The sequence below is a fragment of the Procambarus clarkii genome, chromosome 66, assembly GCF_040958095.1.
Source record: "Procambarus clarkii isolate CNS0578487 chromosome 66, FALCON_Pclarkii_2.0, whole genome shotgun sequence".
Lineage (NCBI taxonomy): Eukaryota > Metazoa > Arthropoda > Malacostraca > Decapoda > Cambaridae > Procambarus > Procambarus clarkii.
The window spans coordinates 15,969,119-15,989,986 of record NC_091215.1 but is presented as its reverse complement, the minus strand read 5'-3'; the positions used below and the strand labels follow the sequence as shown (position 1 = coordinate 15,989,986).

Sequence of the window (20,868 nt, the reverse complement as noted above, 5' to 3'; positions counted from 1 at the left end):
ATAGTGTGTGGTCCTGTTCCCCGGATCATTAAGGCTGCGGTGTTACATGATCGTGAACTGTGGGTTGTTGCCTGGCTGGCCAGGGGTTCTGCTGTATTCACCTAATAGTGTTTGCGGGGGTTGAGCTTTGCTCTTTCGGCCCGCCTCTCAACTGTCAATCAACTGTTTCTACTATTATTTTTTCTTCTCCACACCCCCCCCCCCCACACACACACACCCCAGGAAGCAGCCCGTGACAGCTGACTAACTCCCAGGTACCTGTTTACTGCTAGGTAACAGGGGCATTCTGGGTGAAAGAAACTTTGCCCATTTATTTCTGCCTGGTGCGGGAATCGAACCCGCGCCACAGAATTACGAGTCCTGCGCCCTATCCACCAGGCTACCAGGCCCCACTGGTAGGGGTACCAGTGGTACCCCTACCCCAGTGGTACCCCTACCCTAGTGCTGTGGTACCTCCTTGTGGGTGTGATAGTTCCGACGACCTACCCCCAGTCTCCAAGCATTCGAGGTGGGCACGGAGTGTGTCCCCCCCCCTCGTGGAGTGGCCTGGGCTGACGTGTGGGATTATGGGGACTCTGGAAGTTCTTCTGGGGACGACGATGTTGGTGTGCAGGGGGCTGCTGTGCTTCCGGCTGGTGGTGAGGCAGTGTTGGTAGCTGGTGCCCCTCTCATTAGGGACGGGGCTGGTGCGGGCGCCTTGGTTGCTGCTTCTGCTTTTTCACCAGTGTACCTGTGTTCTGGTTCCCCAGGGTGGGGGGTTGTGCACCCTGATGAGAACGTTGGTGCGGCACGTGACCTTGACCTTGTGCTGAAAAAGGAAGCTCACCACGTGGGCTCTGTGTCCTTGACCTCTGTTGTGACGTCTGGTGTGCAGCCGCCTCCTGTGCTAGTGGTTTTGAAAAATGTTTTTGAAATGAAAAATGAAATGAAAAAAAAATGATTTTGACTAAAAATGACTGGTTGCCCCCGTGCCATAGGCCTCCGTGCTCCGGCCATCCGTGTGCCAGGCCCTCTTTTGAGCCACCCACTGCACAGCCGCCCTCTGTGCCGCAGGCCCCTGTGCTGCGGCCGTCTGTCTTCCAATCTTCTGTGATCCGGCCGCCTGCGCCCCTGCCCCCTGTGCTTAAGTCTTTCGTCCCGGAGTATATGGTTCGCTCTCGTCATCCCCGTGGTGGTCCCCCCGCCCCCCCGACTGCTGAGGAGTGGGCTATCTTCTTATCTTGAGGTTATCTTAAGATGATTTCGGGGCATTTTAGTGTCCCCGCGGCCCGGTCCTCGACCAGGCCTCCATCCCCAGGAAGCAGCCCGTGACAGCTGACTGACACCCAGGTACCTATTTTACTGCTAGGTAACAGGGGCATAGGGTGAAAGAAACTCTGCCCATTGTTTCTCGCCGGCGCCTGGGATCGAACCCAGGACCACAGGATCACAAGACCAGCGTGCTGTCCACTCGGCCGATCGGCTCCCTGGCAGCCCGTACAGGACTCGAACCTGTGACCTCCAGAGGGATAGTTCCGTGTCATCTACGATACTGTATCTGGAACCCGGTATATCTGGGCTGTGTGAGATGCGTTTTGTGCAAAATACCCCCGCGAATTATTTCCGGAGAAGTATGCGGAGTTTTCTTGAGTTCGTCTTAGGGTTTTGGTGTTTTGTATATATTTAATGTTTTGTTACTTTATGATATTCTTGTATTTGTTCTACTGTTTGTAATTTAGTTTTTTTTTTCTTTTTGTGCAGTGATTTGGGTTGTATTGTTTGTTACTTTGTTCTCTTGAATATATTTCTGTTTAGTGTATGTGTTTGTAAGTTTGTTGTGCCTTATTTATAAAAAAGGATAGTTAATTTTGTTTGTATAGTGCTCACTTGCTAACTACAGAGCCCAGGATTTAGACTCACAAAGCACAATGTATTTATTTGTAAGTAGGTTTGCTGTGAAGAGTCTTAAGTACTCGGTAAGAAGAGCCATATGTACGATTCAGGAAGATGTTTGCAGTGTTACGGTGCCCTCTCCTATTTCTTTCGTTTGCCCACATTAAGAGTCATATCAGCTCTCCCTACTGATTCTCTGAGGTTCAGGGAGTCTATTGATATATGTGGCGATCAGACCGGCTGCCAGTTAAGGGAGAACGTTACATTATAAGTTGTAAGTAAGGGGAAATTGGCGCCCTGATATAAAATGAAAGAGTATCCCCTACTGCAGATATGACGTTTTGGAAGGGACACTAGCCGATCGCGGATTGGCCGACTTAGGTCGCGGGCGACCAATCACAGGGCCCGCCGTGACGTCACCGAGTGCCCCGGGCGGCGCCAACGTCAGAGTCGACCTGACCTTGGAAGTGAGAGGACGCACCTCGTTCAGCTCTCAGGGATTTGAGGCTCTACAAGCCTTTCTTAGTGGATTAGTGCAGGCTATCGCAGCCCATCTGATGTATTGGAGACCCCGCGCTTCTGGGAAGCAAAAAGGAACCAAGTTTATTGAGCGAAAGAGTGCCAAACTTGGAAAATATTCGGCAACGACGCTGGACGTTGAGGGCCCGAAAAGGTGTGGCGGGCAAGCCTAGCTGTGACCGGGTCACATCCACTGAGGGTTTTGGAAGGACGACACCGTGCCTAGGAAAGGAGCAACGCCTTGTGGAAGGGGTGAGTGTGGGAAAATAGTGATTAGCTCAGCGCCCATCGATGAACCAGGATTGGGGTAGCTGAATCTTAGGGATCGGAACGGCGACGACGCGAAGGCTCCACGACACCTGAGGACCTGTGGAACGTTCCTGGATCGTCAAGGATCGACTCAGGAAGCGTGGGAACTTCACACCATCGAGGGACAGGCGTCGTGAGCCAGGAATGTAAGGTAGATCATTTTCCCTCCCATTACCCCTTGTGTGAGTAGGCTAGTTAGGCCACAATATTTACTTATGTATGTGGCAATAGGACATTAATACTTTAGTAGTAGAATAGGCTGCAAGGCAGCTTGTGTCCAGGACTGTCAGAGGGGACAATGTGTATGGATGGCAGGACAGTGAAGAAGAGGCGCCGACGTGGTGAAGAGGCCCTCCTGTGAGAGAGTGTGGGACTCCTGTCTTTCTGCCCAGTTGAAGGAGTGTTGAAGGTCGTGGAAGAAGAGGCTGACGATCTCCAGACTTATTATCCTTATTTCCATATTCATGTATTACTTGTGGTTGTATGTGTGTTCATGTAATTTGCGTCAGTAAATTCACACATTTTATCATTGTGTTTAAGTGTGCCTCTATTTATAATATTTCTCTATGAGCATACACGAAGGTTATCATAGTACCACCTAGGGAACACTACGTTCTCTATAAAAGTTCTTATTGCCTGGAGAGTGGTAAAGACAGCACAGACTTACATAAAAGTGTACCCTTAGCCATCCGATCAGTATCAGTGCCTGAATGGTGGCAACTATTAACGTAGTGGCTATAGAGAGGTAAAGCCACACAGACCTTCCTGGGAGAGTACCCTGGGCCAACAGTCTAGTAGCAGATCTATGGGAGTAGCAATCTTCTGGCTACAAACAATATATAATACACCCACTGAACTGCATTGCTGGGGTGCAGATATAATAACCCAGCTGGCGACCTTGTTAAGAAGAAGATAGAGAAAACAGGCGGGAAAGGAGTTCCTGCAACCTTTTTGTCTGGCAGGCAAGATTCAGGGAGGTTATTGTTATAAGGTAAGCCTGAGTCTTCCTTCACTCCTCCAAGGGTCTAGGCCGGAACTGTTAACAGCAGTTTCCCCGTGTTTGACTGAAGGGCTTCCAGGATGAATCCGTGGCACCCCCCCTTTTTGTGGAGGTGGGCATTGTTGGTCCTCTCCTGTGTGACCAAGGAGACTCCGGTGAATCCCGGGAGTCGGAGGGGTTGATTATTCGGCCTTTTGAGCCCCTAGCAGCCGAGTGCTAGCAGAGCCCCGGCCCACCTCCACGTGACAGCAGGCATTAGCAAATTTCAAGTAGATCACTTAAGTCTCGATAGATATCACTAGGGCTTTTCCTTTGGCCAATCAGAGAGAAGGTAACATTTTTCCTCTTACAGGTGTAGCCAGTCACGTCGAGTGACTCCTCGGCTGTCACCTGCCACCTATTTTCGTTGTATTTTCTTATAAAATTAGTTTATTTTGACGTAAAACTATGTTTTTTCTACGACTACAGTCAGCACCCGCATTATAGTCAACAAATATGTTACATTTTTGTCTTTTTATATAAAATTCTAAGAGATATTGTGTGGCTTTCGTTGTCACTCAGAAGATTGAGACGCAATGCATTGACAATTATTATATATATTTGCCTTAACTTACCCAAGGGCCACTAACACTGTAGTGGCTTCGACGAGGACAGAAATCCGGCGGCTTGTTAAAGGTCCCGCCAATTGCCCTAAATATATTTTCTAGCTGGATTTTGAAGTTTAACAGTTTTGTCAAATACGGCTTCAGCAGGTAGGCAATTCCATGGGTTTATAACCGTGTGGGTGGAAAAAACATATGTTTTCAGTCCTACTTGAGAGGACATACTCTCCAACACTATATCTGTGATTGCCCTGTTATCAGAGACTTTAGACCAAATGATATGTGGTACTTTGAGCTCTGTAATTACTTCATACACTCAGGAATATTGGAAGATATCCTTGTGCTGTACCCAGATTTTGACAGTGGAGGCTAATAGATCAGCCTTACATTTCATGTTCTCTCCTGATTCCATGTATGACTGGCCATCTTGTGAGGTGGGGATGTTGGTTGACCTTAAAGCTGTTTTTTTTTATCAACACTGTTTGATCCTTCATAAAGAATAGGGTATCAGCACATTGCTGTGTATACCTAAGCTTGTTAAAATATATAATACATTGTTTGAGAGGAGTCTTGTAGAAACTGGTAAAAGTAATTATAATATAATATTTCCATGCTTTAGTGGTTACTTATTGTAAAAATCGTGAAGTTGTTGTTTAGTCAGAGGTGTTTTGTTTTTTGTATTGAGGCTGGTATTTTCTTCCCTGATTCCATGTGTGACTAACCATCCTGTGAGATGGGAGTATTAGATGAACCAATAACTACTTTTTGATCAACACTGTGTAATCTTTCATATGAAATAGGATAGCAGCACATTGCTGTTTATACCTAAACTTGTTAAAAAACAACCTCAGCAATAAAGGTTTTAAATTATAGCTTATATTATTATTATTATTACCAGTATAATCCTTATTAAATCATAAATGTTACCCATGGATCATTAAGATCTCATATTGATATGTAATGTTAGTCATATTTCTTTGGAACCATTCATTAAATTGTGCAGTAAGTCTTAATTTGAGTTAATTTCTGATTGAGATTTCACTTCTTTGGATATACATGACAAAAGATAGGATAAACGTAATGGTATGCTTGCCACTCCCACATGGGTTGTTATCCATTCCCACATGGGTTGTTAGCCATTCCCACATGGGTTGTTAGCCATTCCCACATGGGTTACAACCAGCTCCCACTTGGGTTACTAGCAGGTCCCACATGGGTTACAACCAGCTCCCACTTGGGTTACTAGCAGGTCCCACATGGGTTACAACCAGCTCCCACTTGGGTTACTAGCAGGTCCCACATGGGTTACTAGCAGCTCCCACATGGGTTACTAGCGTCTTCCAATAGCAACTAGAGTTACCTCTTTCATCTCAACGTGCTTCAAAATATTTACAGTAGACGCCAAAATATTATGTAGCTGGAACATGCTCTTTGTTGGAAATGATAACAAATAGAAACAAATATTAAGTGCTTTGAAAGACAGGTTTCTGTGCTCGCGCGCCGTTTAAACAAGCCTTAAATATGAATTAAATCGATAAGAGACGAGTGAGGCAAAAGGCGCAGTGCGTTCAGCATTTGGTCCACGCTGCTCAGTCTTGCAGGTCCCACCCGAGGCAAGGTCCACGCTGCTCAGTCTTGCAGGTCCCGCCCGAGGCAAGGTCCACGCTCCTCAGTCTTGCGGCTCCAGCCCGAGGCAAGGTCCACGCTCCTCAGTCTTGCGGCTCCAGCCCGGGGCAAGGTCCACGCTCCTCAGTCTTGCGGCTCCAGCCCGAGGCAAGGTCCACGCTCCTCAGTCTTGCGGCTCCAGCCCGAGGCAAGGTCCACGCTCCTCAGTCTTGCGGCTCCAGCCCGGGGCAAGGTCCACGCTCCTCAGTCTTGCGGCTCCGCCTGAGGCAAGGTCCACGCTCCTCAGTCTTGCGGCTCCAGCCCGAGGCAAGGTCCACGCTCCTCAGTCTTGCGGCTCCAGCCCGGGGCAAGGTCCACGCTCCTCAGTCTTGCGGCTCCAGCCCGAGGCAAGGTCCACGCTCCTCAGTCTTGCGGCTCCAGCCCGGGGCAAGGTCCACGCTCCTCAGTCTTGCGGCTCCAGCCCGAGGCAAGGTCCACGCTCCTCAGTCTTGCGGCTCCGCCCGGGGCAAGGTCCACGCTCCTCAGTCTTGCGGCTCCGCCCGGGGCAAGGTCCACGCTCCTCAGTCTTGCGGCTCCGCCCGGGGCAAGGTCCACGCTCCTCAGTCTTGCGGCTCCAGCCCGAGGCAAGGTCCACGCTCCTCAGTCTTGCGGCTCCAGCCCGGGGCAAGGTCCACGCTCCTCAGTCTTGCGGCTCCAGCCCGAGGCAAGGTCCACGCTCCTCATCCATGATCAGGTTAGGAATTAAATGCATAGTTTAGCTTCCGTGATTTAATGGAGGTGTTATTTTTGTGAAGAAAGAAGTGATTCAATGGTTCTTGTAATGAACACGCCTTCAGTTACTATGGTTCGACGAGGCTATTGTAACAAGGTCATTCGCACTGGTGGACCTGTTTAGCACAGTATCGTGCATTACACGGTGCTCTAAACAGCATTTAAACTATCATTCATACCCTGGAAAAAAGGCAAATAGCCGGATGAGCTCACAGGCAGTATACATTATTCAGCCAATAATATCAACTTTTTATGAGAACAATACATCTTCAGTTTTAACACTGGCATTAATATTTGACAATATTGTCTCGGTTGACACGATCTTGTCTCCTTAAGTCAGACGACAAGTATCGGATTCCACAGATCACAATAACTGATCGTTGAGAAACTCTTGGGAGCAGGGCAGTGGGCTTGAACACGCGTCCTGAGCCAGCCCAAGACGCACACCATGCTCCAAAGAGTTTCTCTGCAATACATCACGCTATCTTGAGGTTATCTTGAGTTGATTTCGGGGCTTTAGTGTCCCCGCGGCCCCACCCCCAGGAAGCAGCCCGTGACAGCTGACTAACACCCAGGTACCTATTTACTGCTAAATAAAATCACACCGCTAGTGTGATTTTATTGTATAAATTATCGTTGTGTTGATCAAGTCAAAATGTGACAATTTGCTCAAGTCAAAATTGTTTTCATATTTGTAAACGAACAATATATAAGAAGGCCCATCAGTATTATTAACGACAAAGATGTCAGATTCCTGTGGCAGGAATATGTGAGTCGAGACAGGGACTTGACTCTCATGTGAGTGTTTGTCAGGCCTTGACAAGTCCGTGAATACACCCAATACACTTTTGGCGTCCGCGGACCTATAGTCAACCTCTGGCCATCCTATCCTAACCTAACACAGAAACAGAGGCCCTTCTACCCTTAAAGTAGAAGGGCCTAAAGAAGTAAAGTAAAGCTAACTTAAAGTAAGCTACAGACATCGTAACCAAGCTTGCAGTAAACTAGAGACATCCTAGCTAAGGTTACAGTAAACTAGAGACATCCTAACTAAGGTTACTGTAAACTAGAGACATCCTAACTAAGGTTACTGTAAACTAGATACATCCTAATCAAGCTAACAGAAAACCAGAGATGTCTTAAAAAAGCTTACAGTAAATTAAAGCCCATAAACTAGCCAAAGACTGGGCCGCGAGGACATTGAGCCTAGAACCTGCACTAGGCACAATGGGGAGCCGGTCGGCCGAGCGGACAGCACGCTGGACTTGTGATCCTGTGGTCCTGGATTCGATCCCAGGCGCTGGCGAGAAACAATGGGCAGAGTTTCTTTCACCCTATGCCCCTGTTACCTAGCAGTAAAATAGGTACCTGGGTGTTAGTCAGCTGTCACGGGCTGCTTCCTGGGGGTGGAGGCGTGGTCGAGGACCGGGCCGCGGGGACACTAAAAAAAAAGCCCCGAAATCCTCTCAAGATAACCTCAAGATTGGTAGGAATTGACCAAAACAATACTGTACACTCCAGGCTTCCTCATTTCCTCAATGTGCGCCAACTTTTCCAGACGATTGTGTCTTGTATGTTCTCATAATTATGTTTAGATGTAAAGCCCTGTGCGTTACAGGTATGTTGGCGAGGGTAGGTGACAGGAAGCCACAGGCCGCTGTGGTGACGGTGGTGCTGGCGACGACCGCTGTGCTCCTGGTGGATGGCGGCCAGATGGGATACTTCGTCCTGGGCGAGCCAGCAACTCGAGGCCTCAACGTCAGCGCCTCCTTCTCTTCCCTTACCCTCACCCTCTGCGTCGGCTCCTGTCTGGCCAGTGAGTGTGACGGGTATTTTATTGTTGACAGAGGTTCTTGCGTATACTTAATCTTAGGATTACAAGTTAATAGCAACAATTACAGTGAGTGTTATCATAGTAGTAGTAGGCATCCATCAGTTTCAGTAGACTATGGAGTTGTGCTCTGGTTGTCGGTCTAGAGTAGCCTTTCCAGGGCACAAAGCCTGGATAAGTTGATACAGGGAAGAAGCTGTCACCCGTGCAACAGGTCCTCCCCTCTCCACGGCGCCGAAAGTCTCCAATTAAAAGGCAAACGCCAAAGTAATTGGTTTTAGCACCATCGCAGGAACTGTCAGAACGAGGCTGAAGGCAACAACGAACTGCCCTAGGAGTTCCAGCTCTGGAGGTTACCTCGAAGTTGGTAAAAGAAGGCACAGAGACTCCAAACCCGAAGACCGCCGTGGTCGGGGCCGGAGAAGAACGACCCCAGCGAGGAAAAGAACGACCCCAGGTTCCTGAAGCAGAGCCTGGGGGGCCGCACGAGCCCCAGGAGGTGAACGTCCGAGGCCCACATCTACGGGTTCCAGACAGAGATCGTCACAGCCCTCTTTCACCCGAGGCCGGCTTCCTTCATGACCCTGCAGAAGGGAGAGTAATAATTAATAATTACTACAAATATAATTGATTATATTAATAATATAATTAATTATTAATTATTACTCTTCCTTCTACAGGGTCATGAAGGAGCCGGCCTCGGGTGACAGGGGGCTGTGATGATCTGTCTGGAACCCGTAGGTGTTGGGGTCCCCGCTCCCAACATGCCACCTAATAATGAGGGATAATCCATCATGCCACCTGGTTTGAGACATCCCAAAGAACTAAGAAAAGTCTGCCCTCACAGCAGAAAGTGCTCATTGCAGTTAGCAGGGGGATGGGGAGAAATGACTAAGATGATAAAGATATCTCTACAATCGATACAGACCGGATGGATGATAAAGTTACTCATTTAAAAGCAAATAAATGCCACCACTACTCCTCCTGGAACTTTATTAATTATAATAGTTTTTAGTTATAATAGTGTATATATATATATATATATATATATATATATATATATATATATATATAATATATATATATATATATATATATATATATATATATATATATATATATATATATATATATATATATATATATATATATATATATGTATTATGACGATAATCTCTTTCAAGAGAGATTGAGCCTGCTCTTCCCTACAAAGTACGTCACTATACAAGATAATATAGAAGATACGTCCAGCAAGTATCGCCAAACGTTTTGCCCAGAGAGCAAATCGTACCCAGCACACAGTGACACCTGCTAGCTACCACCGCCGTAACCAGCAAACTGCTCGTCCTTTGCCTGCCTGTCGCTGATTGGCTGGTGTCCCGTCGCACCTGCCCTCCACCCTCCACCACAAGTCGATGTCTGGGCTGCAGTGCTCCAGTATCGTCAGAATATCTCAGTGCTCCTTGCAGTTGACATCTCTCGCTGGTAGACTAAGCTTTGGCTTTCGTGTACTAAGGGAGGTGGCAGCTTGAAGCCAATATTCCAGCATCACTAATACTTTATTTTGCTATCACTGTAACTCACTTGTCTTAACGTAACTTTTCATTTGCCAGTGATTATTCATATTATTTTGTTTGTTGACTTGTCTTTCATATTTTATGTGCTTAACTTTATTCATGTCTTGTTTTTCTAAAGTAATTAAAATTTCATTGTTAATTTACTTGTGTTTTGTGTGTCTTCCCATTACCTTACCAGAGACGAAAGTTCCAGCTTTTCTCTTTTTTTCTATAATGTGACGAGGCCCTGCCCCTAGCTTTTGAAACAGCCGAACACCAATGCTTTACCGTCACAATATATATATATATATATATATAAATATATATATATATATATATATATATATATATATATATATATATATATATATATATATATATATATATATATATATATAAATATATATATATATATATATATATATATATATATATATATATATATATATATATATATATATATATATATAAAGTAAATATATATGTGTACATACAAAAGAATGGGGGTGGTAGCAGAAGATAATATTAGTGTTCAGTGAGAAACCACAAGGTCTCCTCTGAATACTTTTTATTTTCTTCTCCGAGGCTATGGGTCCCCACATTGGCACCAGAGGTGGTACCCTCACAAACTTTTTATATATATATATATATATATATATATATATATATATATATATATATATATATATATATATATATATATGTCGTACCTAATAGCCAGAACGCACTTCTCAGCCTACTATTCAAGGCCCGATTTGCCTAATAAGCCAAGTTTTCATAAATTAATGTTTTTTCGTCTACCTAACCTACCTAACCTAACCTAACCTAGCTTTTTTTGGCTACCTAACCTAACCTTACCTATAAATATAGGTTAGGTTAGGTTAGGTAGGGTTGGTTAGGTTCGGTCATATATCTACGTTAATTTTAACTCCAATAAAAAAAATTGACCTCATACATAGAGAAAAGGGGTTGCTTTATCATTTCATAAGAAAAAAATTATAGTAAATATATTAATTCAGGAAAACTTGGCTTATTAGGCAAATTGGGCCTTGAATAGTAGGCTGAGAAGTGAGTTCTGGCTACTAGGTACGACATATATATATATATATATATATATATATATATATATATATATATATATATATATATATATATATATATATATGTTGTACCTAACAGCCAGAACTCGGCCTGCTATGCAAGGCCCGATTTGCCTAATAAACCAAGTTTTCCTGAATTAATATATTTTCTCAATTTTTTTTCTTATGAAATGATAAAGCTACCCATTTCATTATGTATGAGGTTTTTTTTTTATTGGAGTTAAAATTAACATAGATATATGACCGAACCTAACCAACCCTACCTAACCTAACCTAAACTATCTTTATAGGTTAGGTTAGGTTAGGTAGCCGAAAAAGTTATGTTAGGTTAGGTTAGGTAGGTTTGGTAGTCGAAAAACAATTAATTCATGAAAACTTGGCTTATTAGGCAAATCGGGCCTTGCATAGTAGGCTGAGAAGTGCGTTCTGGCTACTAGGTACGACATATATATATATATATATATATATATATATATATATATATATATATATATATATATATATATATATATATATATATATATATATATATATATATATATATGCGAACAAGCCTGAATGGGAACAAGCCTGAATGGTCCCCAGGACTATATGCGAATGAAAACTCGCATATATATATATATATATATATATATATATATATATATATATATTCATATATATATATATATATATATATATATATATATATATATATATATATATATATATATATATATATATATAATATACAAGAAGGTACATTGGATATATGAGAGTATGAGAGTACATAGCATTGATGTTTTAACATTCGTGTAAAGCCATTAACACGCATAGCGTTTCGGGCAATTTGGCTAATTGACTCGGGAGGGTCCTAGTCAACTAACACTAGTGCTTAGGGAATTTAATCTTTCTGTTGATATTTATGCGGTAAATGGAATTCCCACAATTTTGACTTCATGAATTACAGAGGGAATATATTTACTTATTAAATGCTCATAAGATCACAGGTAATATCCAGAACAATTCAAGATCTATAACTCTGAATAATTAAGGAAAATTATAAAATATTCCATAAAATTTTTAACAGTAAATTCATTTAATAATTAAAAATTAATTAACCCTAAGCTGTATATCCTATTCCTTAAGAAGCACTGTTTTAGAATACAAATTGTTCAGTTAACTCAGACAGACAATTACCTTTTTCACTGCTCTCCACAGCCGATGGTGTGGCCTGCTGGTCGATAACCCCACACACTATTGCACTAGTTCATATCGCACTAAAATCTTTCGCTCTTGCATCCTTGAAGGTGAAGTTTTGGCCCCACCCCAAAAGGCATCTTACACGATAAACTGCACCCATTTTCTAGGTCTACATCCAATTAATTTAAACTTGGCCTAGGTTCTCTGGCACCTGTCAGCCAACGCCCTCCCTGTTCGCCTCGTTGTTGCCGTGAGGGGGGCTTGGTGGGCGGCTGCTGGAGTGTGATGTTTCTTGGGACAGTCCTCAGTCCGTTTTTGGCCTTATACTCCTGCTGCTGTTCTTACCAATTTTGCTGGACAACTTTTCCTTTTCCTTTTGTTTCTTTTTTCTCCCATAATCTTCTCCTTTTTAATTGTCATTTCCTGCTGACCTTGTGCCTGTTTTGATCATTCTTTTGTTTTGACGCCCAGGTGTTTGAGGAGGCATACTCTTGCACCCGTAGAACTGTAGTACCCAACGTCTCGAGCGAGGGGAACCTTTTATTGTCAATCCCCCTTTCGTCGCTGAACCCAATCTCGACGGACTGACGGTTCTTAAGGTGGCGTTTGTGGGGCGTATACTCACGACGCACCCCTAAGGGGGCCCCCGGCAAGATCGGCAGCATGTCACTTGTTGGGTGTCCTGCCTCTAATTGTGGCTCCGAGGTGGGTGTGAGGGCACATTCGCGAATGAATGTCTTTCCTCTCGTCTCTATGTCAATTACTGTTCCTCTTTTACCTTCTCGGGCTCGTGGGGTGGGCGACCACGTCCCCGAGTTGTCCTGTGTTGGAAGACCGGGCTCTGTAGCCCCCGCTGAATTGGGCCCCAACCTTGCTCCTCCTTTGACCCTCCTGACTTCTCCCCTTGGCTCTCCTCCCTCCTCTGTGGTTGGGTTGAGCCCCAAGCCCCCCAGCACGACTCAGTCTCTAGTTGTGACTACTGCGCCTTTTAACCCCCTCTCTCTCTCTGGGGGTTCTCAATGCCGCACTCGGTCGATTCCTTCCCATACTGATGCGTATCAAGCCATGTTTGGTCCCGCTTCGTGGGCCAAATACTTTGATCTCCTCCCTCTTGATTCTACGCCTCCTGACGATTTCGCCCTCCATAGGCATCATGTTGATTCAGTAGATGCCTCTGTTACCTTCAACCCCACCCGTCTCTGTACACGTGTCGTTGCTGCTCCTTCTCCGGATGCAGCCTTCCGCTTGGCTGCCTTATCCTGCCTTGGCAAGCCCCCTGCCTGGGTTGCCAAGAACGCTCAGTTGAATGCCAGTGTTGGCACTATTCTCCCCCAACCCCATGTTGCAACCAGTGTTCGGAATCTCCAGGACTGCCACGAAGATATTCGGCATATCCTCGAAGCCCAGGGTCATTCTGTCCTCCAGGTAGACTCGTTTACTCGTCCCCCTCGTGGTTGTCGCCGTCAACTCCTTCGGGTTGTGAAGATTACCTTTGATGGTAGGACCCTTCCGCCCTTTGTCATTCTTGCTGGTGCCAGGTGCTCCGTTCAGGAGTACATTCCCTCTCCTTGGTTCTGTAATAAGTGCTAGAGGTTTGGGCATGGAGCCGCTCCGGTACTGTCTCTCTCTGTCCTGTGTGTGGGGACGAAGGTAACTCTAAGTCGGAGTTTCCTTCTTCCCAGGTTCGCTGCCTCAATTGCGGTGAGGCCCACCCTACCTTCTCCCGCGCATGTATACATTACAAGCTTGAGGCGACCGTCCTCAACTTGAAACACCTGGAACGTTTGTGTTTTCCTGAGGCAAAGCGCCAAGTTCGCCGTCTCCCACCTTATGCTAATGTCTCTTATGCTCGCGTGAGTAGCATAAATTGAGACTAGAACTGTGTGCACCAGCTGTCAGGTGTCTCTATTAGAGCCAGCTGGCTATGTGGTGCGCAGGTGTCTAGTCGCAAAGGGTTTGGGAGAATTTTCCCCGGAAGTTTGGCACATGTTGGACGCGTGTGAGTGTCTGGTGTTTGGTTATGTGGTCTGGGATGATGGGGGGTCATGTTGTGTGTGGTAGGAGAGTATGTGGGCTATGTGGGGGGTAAGTGTGAGAGTAATGAATGTGAGGAGTATAATATGTGGATACGAGTAAATGAATATGTATGGGTGTTTGCTGTAGAGTTAATCCTGTGTATAGATAATAGTTTGATTATTAGATGATAGTAAGTAATGCTATGTAGAGGGTGCGTGGAGGTGTGAGGGGTCCCAACATATGCGGATATGTTAATGGAGTGAGGGGAGCTTCCCCTCGGCGTGAGAGTGTTTAGGGTCATTTGTGTTTTTTTGTGTTTTTTTGACAAACATTATTTTTCTTCGAGCTATGCACACAGCAGGAAGTGTCAGGAGGGTAGGAAAGAGCAGAGTCCAGGAGGGATGTGGTCCATTAGCCTTAATCGTTTTTCAAAGTCTACAGAGTGTTGTGTATTGGACACCTTAACACTGGACACTGGACACAGCCCCGAAATCATCTCAAGATAACCTTTCAGTGACTAACTGAAGAATATTTCGAATAGCTGGCGGGGTCATATCTTCCCCTCAGCTCCCCTCGTCAGGGGACAAGTCGCATCTATCACGGGTAATTTCACACTCCAGGGGTCTGGAGGAGTGTTTTGAGAGAGTTTTGACAAAGCACACACCTCAGCCTGAATGTTTGTGTTTTTCGCTAGTGAAAGAGAGAATATATGTGCCTTTTATAACATTGTTGAATATTTTAACTTTTTCTCACAGAAGCAACCATATTGACAGTGTGCAATGAGTGCTAATATTTCCTCCTACACGGGCAGAAGTGCCGGGGGATCCATTACCCACCGTGGTTTCGTTAAGGAAAGGGAGATGTAGCTACTATTGGCAGGCCCCACCTGTTCCACTTACCATCCCCCAACACGCTGGGGGGAGTGACAGTAATGGGGTGTACCAACACACCCCATTGTTGGGGGTTGCCACAATTCCACAATACGGGGGTTGAGCCAGAGCTCAACCCCCGCAAGCACAACTAGGTGAGTACAACTAGGTGAGTATACACACACACACACACACACACACACACACACACACACACACACACACAGCGCGCGAGTAGTAGCGCGGAGAAGGTAGGGGACACACGCGATTAGTGAGGTCCGCGGAAATTTGTCCTATTTCTCGGGACATTGAAGGAGTATAGAGGCTAGATCATAGTATTTGGCCTCTCGCAGTGTGTAGCTAGCAGGGTGCAACATAGCATAGTCATATCGCTAGTGATAGTGCGAAGATTTGGCGAAGAAACCAAAAGTGGAGCTAGGGCATCACCGGTGCATGTGAGTGTGTGACCTGACCGGGTGGGACGACCCGCCGTGGAGCTACCTGATTGAGCTGTTGAGTGGTGACTGATCAGTGGTACAGTGAATTAGTGAACTGTCACATAACGATACAGTGACTGACTCCAGAGCTTTGTGTTGAAAGAGAAGAACGACCTCATCAATCTACCAGCACTTAGTGAATCACCTAGTGGGAGACAATGACGGATAACCATCGGCATCATACATCGCTCATCTGGTTGTGTGAGCGGGAGGCAGACTGGTATGTACCCCTCTCTGGTCAATTAATCAGGTGTACAGATTGAGGTAAAAGATTATCAAATTCTCGTTCAGGATATCATATATATTTAAAAATCTCAGAGTGGCTCATTTAGGCAGAGGTAACGCATAAGGGATATCTTGACACATACACGCACACAAGTGTGCACACGCTAAAACAGACACACACAAGCGTGCACACACACACACACACACACAATTGTCCAGTCAGGGGAAAGGCATCTGGGATAGGACCTTACTATCCCCCCCCCATCTTGACTGCACCATCGGACCTGACCTGACTTAGTCGCCATCTCCCCCCCCCCACCCCCAGTCCCCCGCATCGCCCATACACGCACTCTTCCTCTCCCCACTCTCCCTCTCTCCCCACTCTCTCTCTCCCTCTCCCACTATCTCTCTCCTGCTCTCTCTCTCCTGCTCTCTCTCTCTCTCTCCTGCTCTCCCTCCCTCTCTCTCTCTCTCTCCCTCTCTCTCTCTCTCCCTCCCTCTCTCCCTCCCTCCCCCTCTCCCTCCCTCTCTTTCCTTCCCCCTCCCTCTCTGCCCACACACACACACACACACCTCACCCGCTCTCTCCCTCACCCGCTCTCTCCCTCACCCGCTCTCTCCCTCACCCACTCTCTCCCTCTCCTCTCTCTCCCTCCCGCCTCTCTCTCCATCTCCTCCCCCCCCCTCCCCTTCTACTTTCTTCTCACTTCAGTGGAAGGGTCGGATCCCCCCCACCCACCCATTTATCTCTCCCTTTATCACTCCCTTTCTCTCTCTCTCTTTCTCTCTCTCTTCCTCTCTCTCTCTCTCTCCCTCCCCCATCCCAACAGGGTCAAGCATGGCAGCCAGAGGTCCCAGGGGAACAGGAAAGAGCCAAGGTGACGAGATGAAGGAAATGTTCGCCCAGTTTCTGGAGGACATCAAGAGTGAGATGCAAGAAATGATGCAGGAAATGAAGAACGAAATAAGCAACCTGAAAAGAGAGCTGACAGCAGCAAAGGAGGAGATTAGAGCCCTCAAAGAAAATGGTATCGAGGCTGAGAATCAGAAAACCACCCAGGGAGAAGGTGGTAATAGTTTTCTGGATGAGAATGCCACAATAAAAGCAACATTTGCGGAAATACTAAAAAAAAATAACTCTGAAGTAATGACTGCAGTGATGGAGGTGGCCATGAAAGCAGCCACCTCGCAGGAGGCGGCACGCTCCACTAGCCAACTGCTGGAAAGGAACAGATCAGTGGTTGCTGTGGGTATTAAGGAGCAGGAAGGATCTAATAGGACAGAGTGGAGTGACAAGGACAAAGCAGCAGTGAATGAAGTACTAAAGGCACTAGACATGGAAGGGGCTGAGCATAGCATTGAGAAGGTTTTCAGGCTAGGCCGGTACAACAAAGACCGAGACCGAATGATAAAGATAGTGTTTGCAAACGAGAACACAAAGGAGAAGATCCTATCAAGGAAGAGCTCCCTGAAAAACGTGGGAAAATTAAAAAATGTATTCCTCCAGAGAGACATGACAAGGGAGGAGAGAGCCGTGGCGGCAGAAGCAAGGAAGAGGCGCAGGGCGAGAGGGGAAAACCAGGAAGTAACAGCTCCCAACCCAACACCCCCAGAGGCGAGGGGGGAACCCACAACCAGCTACCCAGTAACACCAGAAGGGAGGACAACCCCGCCTCCCTCCACTGCATAGAAAACCCCCCTACCCCAAACCCTCCCTGCCCCCACTCAAATGTTCAGCAAAATCTCCCTCCCCCCACACCCAATCCCCACCCTTCTACCCCTCCCCTCCTCCCGAGTCCTCCCTCCCCCCCTTTCCTTCCCGTCCTCCCTCCCCTTTCACCCCATACCCTCCCTGTCCCTCCCCCTTCACTGGATCCCCCGCCCCTCATCCCAGTATCCTCTGAGACCCTGTTATCCACCTCACAGGTCCTCACACCCATGGAATAGCCTCCCCCACCAGCAGAACACTCACCAAGGAGGCGATTTGAGAAGGGACAGAAGAAAGTGAGCCTCAAAGCGATGTACACAAACATAGATGGAATTACAAATAAAGCAAATGAGCTTGGAGAACTGGTACTAGAGGAAAACCCAGACATAATAGCCCTCACAGAAACAAAGATCACGAAAACGATAACAAATGCAGTGTTCCCACAGGACTATTATGTTATGAGGAAAGAGAGGGAAGGAAGAGGTGGGGGTGGTGTAGCTCTGCTGGTAAGACAAGGCTGGGATTTTGAGGAGATGGATATTCAGGGCTGCGAAGGTTTCAGTGACTACATAGCAGGTACTGTAACAAATGGAGGGAAAAAAATTATAGTCGCAGTCATATATAATCCACCACCAAATGACAGAAGACCTAGACAGGAATATGATAGAAACAACATGGCCACCATTAACATAATAGAAAGAGCAGCTTCTGTTGCTAGCAGGAATGGATCTGGACTACTAATTATGGGAGACTTCAACCATGGGAAGATAGATTGGAAGAACAGAGACCCGCATGGAGGACCAGAAACATGGAGAGCTAAGCTGCTGGACGTGGCAACAAGAAACTTTCTAAGCCAGCACACCAAAGAACCAACAAGAATGAGAGGAGAAGATGAACCAGCAATGCTTGATTTGATATTTACCCTAAATGAATGGGATATAAGAGAAGTTAAGATGGAAGCGCCCTTGGGAATGAGTGATCACAGTGTATTGAACTTTGAGTACCTGGTAGAGCTAGGACTTATCTCCCCCCAAAAAGAACTAGGAATCAAAAGGCTGGCATACCGAAAGGGGAATTATGAACAGATGAGAAGTTTCCTAAGTGAAATACCTTGGGACACAGACCTCAGAGATAAGTCTGTACAGGGTATGATGGACTATGTTACCCAAAAGTGTCAGGAGGCAGTAAACAGGTTCATCCCGGCCCAAAGGGAAAAATCCGAGAAGCAACAGAAGAATCCATGGTATAATAGGGCATGTATGGAAGCGAAGAAACTGAACAAAAAGGCGTGGAGGAACTTCCGGAATAACAGAACACCAGAAAGCAGAGAGAGATACCAGAGAACCAGGAATGAGTACGTCAGGGTGAGAAGAGAAGCAGAGAAAAATTTTGAAAATGATATAGCAAACAAAGCCAAGACCGAACCAAAGCTACTCCACAGTCACATCAGAAGGAAAACAACAGTGAAAGAACATGTATTGAAACTTAGAACAGGCGAGGACAGGTATACAGAGAATGACAGAGAGGTGTGTGAGGAACTTAACAAGAGGTTCCAGGAGGTCTTCACAATAGAACAGGGTGAGGTCACTGTGCTAGGAGAAAGGGAGGTAAACCAGGCGGCCTTGGAGGAGTTCGAAATTACGAGAGAGGAGGTCAAGAGACACCTGCTGGATCTGGATGTTAGAAAGGCTGTTGGTCCAGATGGGATCTCACCATGGGTACTGAAAGAGTGTGCAGAGGCACTTTGCCTGCCACTCTCCATAGTGTATAGTAAGTCACTAGAGACGGGAGACCTACCAGAAATATGGAAGACGGCGAATGTGGTCCCAATATACAAAAAGGGCGACAGACAAGAGGCACTGAACTACAGGCCAGTGTCCTTGACTTGTATACCATGCAAGGTGATGGAGAAGATCGTGAGAAAAAACCTGGTAACACATCTGGAGAGAAGGGACTTCGTGACAAATCGCCAACATGGATTCAGGGAGGGTAAATCTTGCCTTACAGGCTTGATAGAATTCTACGATCAGGTGACACAGATTAAGCAAGAAAGAGAGGGCTGGGCGGACTGCATTTTCTTGGATTGTCGGAAAGCCTTTGACACAGTACCGCATAAGAGGCTGGTACATAAGCTGGAGAGACAGGCAGGTGTAGCTGGTAAGGTGCTCCAGTGGATAAGGGAGTATCTAAGCAATAGGAAGCAGAGAGTTACGGTGAGGGGTGAGACCTCCGATTGGCGTGAAGTCACCAGTGGAGTCCCACAGGGCTCTGTACTCGGTCCTATCTTGTTTCTGATATATGTAAATGATCTCCCGGAGGGTATCGATTCATTTCTCTCAATGTTTGCGGACGATGCTAAAATTATGAGAAGGATTAAAACAGAAGAGGACTGTTTGAGGCTTCAAGAAGACCTAGACAAGCTGAAGGAATGGTCGAACAAATGGTTGTTAGAGTTTAACCCAACCAAATGTAATGTAATGAAGATAGGTGTAGGGAGCAGGAGGCCAGATACAAGGTATCATCTGGGAGAGGAAATTCTTCAGGAGTCAGAGAAGGAAAAAGACTTGGGGGTTGATATCACGCCAGACCTGTCTCCTGCAGCACATATCAAGCGGATAACATCAGCGGCATATGCCAGGCTGGCCAACATACGAACGGCATTCAGAAACTTGTGTAAAGAATCATTCAGAACTTTGTATACCACATATGTCAGGCCAATCCTGGAGTATGCAGCCCCAGCATGGAGTCCATATCTAGTCAAGGATAAGACTAAACTGGAAAAGGTTCAAAGGTTTGCCACCAGACTAGTACCCGAGCTGAGAGGTATGAGCTACGAGGAGAGACTACGGGAATTAAACCTCACTTCGCTGGAAGACAGAAGAGTTAGGGGGGACATGATCACCACATTCAAGATTCTGAAGGGGATTGATAGGGTAGATAAAGACAGTCTATTTAACACAAGGGGAACACGCACAAGGGGACACAGGTGGAAACTGAGTGCCCAAATGAGCCACAGAGATATTAGAAAGAACTTTTTTAGTGTCAGAGTGGTTGACAAATGGAATGCATTAGGAAGTGATGTGGTGGAGGCTGACTCCATACACAGTTTCAAGTGTAGATATGACAGAGCCCGATAGGCTCATGAATCTGTACACCTGTTGATTGACGGTTGAGAGGCGGGACCA

General features: G+C 46.1%; 1 non-coding gene across 1 annotated transcript; it reads right to left on the bottom strand.

Moving 5' to 3' along the window:
* Nucleotides 1-317: 317 nt before the first annotated feature.
* Nucleotides 318-388, bottom strand: TRNAT-CGU (transfer RNA threonine (anticodon CGU)). The gene has a single exon. It is a non-coding gene; the product is annotated as a tRNA-Thr (tRNA).
* Between the last annotated feature and the right edge of the window lie 20,480 nt (nt 389-20,868).